Source organism: Chiloscyllium plagiosum, unplaced genomic scaffold (genome assembly GCF_004010195.1).
Source record: "Chiloscyllium plagiosum isolate BGI_BamShark_2017 unplaced genomic scaffold, ASM401019v2 scaf_7467, whole genome shotgun sequence".
Taxonomy (NCBI): domain Eukaryota; kingdom Metazoa; phylum Chordata; class Chondrichthyes; order Orectolobiformes; family Hemiscylliidae; genus Chiloscyllium; species Chiloscyllium plagiosum.
Window position 1 is genome coordinate 13,311 of NW_025214455.1, and position 7,053 is coordinate 20,363.

Consider the following 7,053-nt stretch of genomic DNA (forward strand, 5'->3'; position numbering starts at 1 on the left):
CATCGAGACCTTTCAGCGTTAACCTTTCTTTGCTAATTGGTGTGAGAGAATGCCACTATTTTTATCTCATCCTGCATTCTACAGATCCCTTGCAACAGATCGCCAGTGGGGTTCATGCTTTAAGCCTTCCCTTACTTTCATGATCTTTATTTTCCATAACACCATTTTGTCATTCTGACCAATGGCAGTCATTCCTGGCACTGTATATACTGACGGTGAAGGGTCAGTGATCAGAGCGGACTGTTCCCGAATCTCCACCTCCCGCTCTGTTCGTAACCTCTCAGTCTCCTGGGAAATGCATTGTTCCCAATTTTGCCGGATTCCAGGCCTTTAACCTTGGCTGAGCAGACACTCGATTGTCTGAGGAATATCATTCCCAAACCTCTCATGTCCGAGGTAATACCAATTAATAACGATGTCTGTGCATCCTCCTCTAATCTGTGAAAATCATTGTTGCGGACTGTAACATTTATTGACCGAAATTGAGGAGGTTTTGAACCAGATCAAACTCCTATGAGTTAAGAAGATGGTCTAGATCCCTTTTTCTTTTCCCCTGATGGCAAATGTATGGCAATGCAATTCAATTGGTGAAACTTCCAGGCTTGAACCGAAACACAATTTACTTCGCAATATCGTTGTAACACAAACAAAAAACAAAGTGTGGACTAACCCAACTCTATTGGAAAATTGAACGAAATGAAACATCATTTAACTACGAAACAGTCAATGTTCGAATATAGTAACATTGCATAAACCATACAAAACTGGTCTTCCTGCTACCGGAATGATATTGTGAAACTTGAATGGATGAGGAAAAGGTATAATGTGATGTTTGTAATTCTTAAGCGTCCAAATGGTTTTGAGGGGCGAATGTATTTTAACCTTGAAGAAATTAATGCATTTAAACCTCCTTCCTGTCCACGACAGAAGCTGTTGGATTTGTTCCGAATTTCCAGCTGCTTCTGTAATTATTTAAGGTTTCTGACGATAGCAATCTCTCACTTTTCGAACAAAACAAAACGAACCTTATGTTGCGAACAATATTCAAATAAGCAATGGACAGCAGAGAGGAAAGCTTTCGAGCAACGCTGCCCGGATTGTCTCGGCAATTAACAGGAACCATCGCCATGAAAACCCGAAAGCAACCTGAGAAATCCATTTCGCCACAGAATGCAACGTTGGTGCTCAAGACTTTTCCTTACAAAACCACAGGAAAAGCCACGACACTGCGATGGCCGGGAATCGAACCCAGATCAACTGCTTGGAAAGCAGCTATGCTAGCCACTACACCACCACCGCGCTGGCAGCTGAACGGTCCCTTGGTCCCAAACACAGGGATCTGGGTAATTGGAGAGGTTTCAAGAGGGAGTGCAGACTGGTGTGTGAATGATGGACCGAAAGCCTGATCTCAGTGCTGTAAAGGCTCTACAGTAACATGATTCCCTACGTCCAGCACTGAACACAGTTTGCATTTTGTTTTAATCCGTCCTGTTATTGACATTATTCTGAGTGAAATGTATAGAGAGAGGTTGTTTGCGCATTCACACAGATCTGTGTTGTGATGGGTCAGGAGCAACATACAGAATAACAACTGGCAGAGGGATAACTGAATTCCCCCTCCGAATCTGCCGAGGACATGCAGGACCTGGACATTCTCTATCACTACTCAGTCACCACCCGACGCCTGGTGGAAGAACGACTGATCTTCCTCTTCAGGAACCTCCAACCCCAGGGCATCAATGTGGCCTTTACCATTTGCCTGATTTCCTCCTCTGACCACCTTATCCGAGTTCCATCCTGCCAACTCAGCACCATCCTCATGGCCTGTCCTACCTGCCAATCTTCCTTCCCACCTATCCGCTCCACCGTCCTCTCCGACCAATCACCTTTACCCCCACCTCCATCCATCAATTGCGCTCTCCGCTCCCTTCTCCGCAGCTCCACTCCCTCCCATTTATCTGACCAGGATGTCGCATGACTGAATTCCTGCCCCTTACAGATCGAATTGGGTCTCGTGTTTTCATCATGAATTTCATTATGTTTAATATATTTTATTTTAAAAATCATCACAATATATTGATGCCCTCATGAGCATGTAATGCATTTGGACAGAACAATGCCTCCTTTCTCTGTGAACAAATAGAATTAAAGGAGTCGGAGAATGTTTCCTCTCACGGAAACAGGAATAGGGAGTTGTAATTCTCTCTGAAATAAACACAGGCCATTCAGAGGAATCTGATAAGGTCATGCAACATCTGCCGAGAGAAGGGAAAGGTTAGCTCATGTGTTATGAGAGAAGGGGAATTCAGCAGAGCGGTAGGAAGTTAGAAAAGTAATAATTACTGAACAATTGGAAGGGGGATAACTCTGAAGAAAGAATGAGAGGTCTATACAGCCTGTTTAACATGTCCAGTCTGTTCTAGTGGTCAATCCAATCAAAGCTAGACTTAGATTTCATATCCAGTTTCCTGTCCAATCCACATATCCCGTGACTCCCTGAGAAACCAGCAATCTGTGTCTTCCAATCTGAAATGCACTCAGTGAGGGTGCATCAGCAATCGTCAGGGACAGAGAATATTAAAGACTCAGAGGCCTTAGAGTTACTGGCTCTCTCCCCATCTCATTCCCAAATAACCTGCCCTTACCCTGAGGGTGTGTCAAAAATAATTAAAAGATCTGGAAATGGTGTAAGTTTAACACTGACTTCTGTTCACAGATTCTGTCAGGCCTGCTGAGCTTTTCAGCAACTCCTGAGACTGTGTTATCGTGTTTCAGATACCCAGACCCACAGGATCAATTTCTCACCATCTACCCTCAAAAGACTGTTCAGAATTTGATGCATTCAAATGAAATGGTATTTCAATTTTCTCGAATATGGACACAATTTATTCAAAAGCTCAGCATTGGAGCACGTGGGTTCCATACAGTGACAATTTTGTGGTTCATTAATGTGTTTGGCTCATTGCCGCTGGGTTACCACGTATTACTCAGATATAATTGTTCTGGCGAAGTTGACGATGAGTTCGCGTCTTGAAATGCTGCCATTCATTTTATCCAGATAAGCATATAATGATGTAAGGGAGGGAGTTCCAGAATTTCCAAACAATGGCGCTTGTGGAACTGAGACGTTTTTCCGAGCCAGGGTGGCGAGTGGCTTGATGTGGAATTGTCAACTGGTGTCCCGTGTATCTGCTGTGCTCAATATTCCACGCGATAATGCTGTGGTTCTGGAAGCTGCTCTGTGAGGAACTTTGGCGAATTTCTACAGTGCATCTTGTCAGTGGTATATTCCACTGCTACTGAGTGTGGGTGGTGGAGACAGAGAATGTTTGTGACTGTGATGCTGAGCAAGCTGCACTGCAAGTTAATTCAACCTAATTATGGAGAACATAACGACTTGCCTTCGTCATCAATCCATTTCACAGCTGGATATCCAGTGATGACACAGATGTGGTGTACAAGTCTGTTAGTTGCTCAAATGACCATGATCTTTTAACTAGATTGACATTTTCACGGGTATTATGCTCAGAGACCTCACGCGACTGTTCCACTTTCTCATCAATATTTCCTTCTGTAAAATCTGGGAACGAGCTGATGGGACACAGATTGTGCTACAGATGGTTATACACAGCGCAGTGTCATTTACTGCACACTGAATCTGTTTGGCTTTATGCATGTGTTTCTCTGAATGTGTGTGTGCATTATCGTGTGTTCCTGTCTTTGTGATTCTCTGTGTGTATCTACCCATCTATCTCTGCCTGACTATCTGTGCTTATGTGAGTGTGTTTGTGTCTCATTGTGTGTATTAGTGTGTGTCTCCATGTTTATGTATCTCTGGGTCTGTACCTCTGTGCAACGATCTCTCTGTTATTTTCGGGATTGTAACAATTCAAATGTGTTTTAAACCCCAATATATCTGTACCTCTGATTATTCCTCTTGGGCGTGAAGTGATACATTGCTTTTTGAACGTGTGTGTGTGTGTGTGTGTATGTATGTGTATGTGTATGTGTTTGTGTGTGTGTGTGTGTGTTTCTGTGTGTGTGATTTGTGCCTGTCTGTGTGTGTGTGTGACAGACGGAAATACGTACAGAGACTCAGACACAATCACATATACAGAGAGATGTGCAAAGACACATACAGACAGAAGCACACCTGATAGTGACCCAATAATTGATGTGTGATTGGAGATGAACGGAGTTATACACAGGTGTAGCCTTTGTTTGTGACAAGGAGCTCATTGATAATTGACCACTAGTTCACCACTGAGAAAGGCTTTCTGCTAACAGCAACGATGTGATTGGTTCTCAGGCAACTAAACAGCTTGGGACTCTGAACAACATACAGGGAAGTCTTCACCTGCTCAGGAGCTTTCCCTGTTCGCGGCAGTGATAGGTGCTTTAATCCTGAAGAAACCTGGTTTATTTTTGTTTCAGCTGTTCCTAAAGGCTCTGCCTTTTAATGAGTGTGTTAGAGACTGTTTGTAAGTATTAACGAGTCCTTCGACATGTTGTAAATCAATGACAGCCTCCAAGATGCACTGTATATATTTATCAAGGCTCTAAACAAAGTACATTCCAAAGACATGACAACGAAGAAATGGAAGGGCAGGGGAAGCAGATGAATGGGAGGGTTATGACTTGGAGCCAGTAATCAAACCTGGTTAAATGAAGAGTAGATTACTTTAATTTACAACGTCAGGAAGTATGGGATACAGTGAGATTTGGCGATCTGGATACAGAATTGGCTGACTGACAGAAGGCAGAGAGTGGTTGTAGATGGAAAATATTCTGCCTGGAGGACAGTGTATATTGGGGTCCCGCGGGGATCTGTTCTTGGGCCTCTGCTCTTTGTAGTTCTTATAAATGACTTGGATGAGGAGGTTGAAGAGTGGGTTAGTAAGTTTGCAGATGGCACTATGGTTGCAGGTATCGTCGACAGTATAGACGGCTACTGCAGGTTGCAGCGACACATAGATAGGATGCAGATCTGGGCTGAGAAATGGCAGATGGATTTCAACCTGGATAAAAGCGAAGTAATGCATTTTGGAAGGTGGAACACGAATGCTGAATATAAGATTAAAGACAGGATCCTTGGCAGTGTGGATGAGCAGAGGGATCTGGTTATGCAAGTACATAGATCTCTCAAAGTTGCCACCCAGGTGGATAGGGTTATTAAGAAAGCATATGGAGTTTTGGCTTTCTTTAAGGGGGATTGAGTTTAAGAGCTGCGAGGTTTTGCTGCAGCTCTACAAGTCCCTGGTGAATCCACTCTTTGAATATTGTGTCCAGTTCTGGTCTCCCTACTATAGGAAAATGCAGAGGCTTCGGAGAAAGCGCGAAGAAGGTTTATCAGGATGCTGCCTGGACTGGAGGGCTTGCCTTATGAAGAAAGTTTGAGCAAGCTCGGACTTTTCTCTCTGGAGTGAAGGACGAAGAGAGGAGACCTGATCGAGGTATAGAAAATAATGTGTGGAATATATACAATCAAAATGAAGAGACTTCCCCCGGGCAGGATGAATGGTATGAGAAGTCATAGTTTGAAAATATTAGGAGGAAGGTATAATGGAGATGTCAGAGGTAGGTTCGTTACGCAGAGAGTTGTGAATGCATGGAATCGGTTGCCAGCTGTGGTCATGGAAGCAGAGTCATTGGGGACATTGGTGCGACTCCTGGACATGCACATGGATAGCAGTGAGTTGAGGGGTGCGTAGGTAAAGTTACTATATTTGACATTAGGATTACATATCGTGGGCCAAAGGGCCTGTTCTGTGCTGTACTTTTCTATGTTCTATATTCTATGAGTGCATACACTGGGTATATCTAAATGTAAGGTGTCAACCTGGTGAAGCTACGACATAGAAATAGTTGCGTGCCAGAAACCATAAGAAGCAACGGATAGACAAGGCTAATTGACTTCAGCACTCACGGATCAGACAGAAACTCTGCAGTCCTCCCACTCCCATCACAAATGATGCGGGACAATATAATAAATCATATCTTTCACATGAACGTCAAGGCTGACGGAGACTAAATAGATCCTTTCGAAATTATGACAGGCATCGAAGTAATGAATAATGGAAGTCTTTTACACAGACCACAGGAGACATAGGTTTAAAGTGTTATCGAGCAGACCAGACACAGACGTATGGTATGCAGATTGATTTTGCTTGTTTTGTGATAGTCATACATTCTGAGAAACAGTGAAGAATATTGTGCTGCATTCTTTTCAGTACAAATCATACCTTACATTAGGACATCAGTTTAATATAGTTTCACTGCTTTTGAACAGGTGCAGAAAAGGATCAACTCTATATTTGACAGGTCCATTCATAAGTTTGATAACAGCACGGAAGAAATTGTTCCTGAATCCATTGGTGCGTATTTTCAAACATTTGCATCTTCTGTCCGATGGAAAAGGTTGGGAAAGAGCATTGTGGTGGTGGGAAGGGCCTTTGATTGTGTTAGCTGTATTCCTGAAGCAGTGGGAATTCAAGACCGAGTCAATGGAAGGAAATGTGATTTGCGGGATGGATTGGGTTAGATACACGCATCTCTGCAATTTCTTACAGTACAGCCAGAGCAGTTACCATACGAAGCGTCTGGATAGAATGTTTTCTGCAGTGCAATGTTAAAATTGGTCAGAGTCATTGCCAAAATGCTAGATTTTCTTCCCCATCTGAGGAGGTAGATGCATTGATGTGCTTTCTTGGCTGTAGGGTTGACATGGATAGACTGATTTTTTGTAATATTTATTACTCGAAACTTGCAGCTGTCCATCACCTCCAACTCAGCACCAAAGACAGAGACCAATGTGTGTCCTTCAGTCCAATTCCTGAAGTCAATGGCCAGATCCCTTGTTTTGCTGACATTGAGGGAAAAATTGTCTTTACACCATGTCACGAAGCTCCATTTCCTGTAGGAGAAAGTGAGGACTGGAGATGCTGGAGATCAGAGCTGAAAAATGTGTTGCTGGAAAAGCGCAGCAGGTCAGGCAGCATCCAAGGAGCAGGATAATCGACGTTTCGGGCATAAGCCCTTCTTCATGAATGAGGA

At 43.3% G+C, this 7,053-nt stretch overlaps 1 non-coding gene across 1 annotated transcript; it reads right to left on the bottom strand.

Moving 5' to 3' along the window:
* Positions 1–1,227: 1,227 nt before the first annotated feature.
* Positions 1,228–1,299, bottom strand: trnag-ucc. The gene has a single exon. It is a non-coding gene; the product is annotated as a tRNA-Gly (tRNA).
* Positions 1,300–7,053: the final 5,754 nt, after the last annotated feature.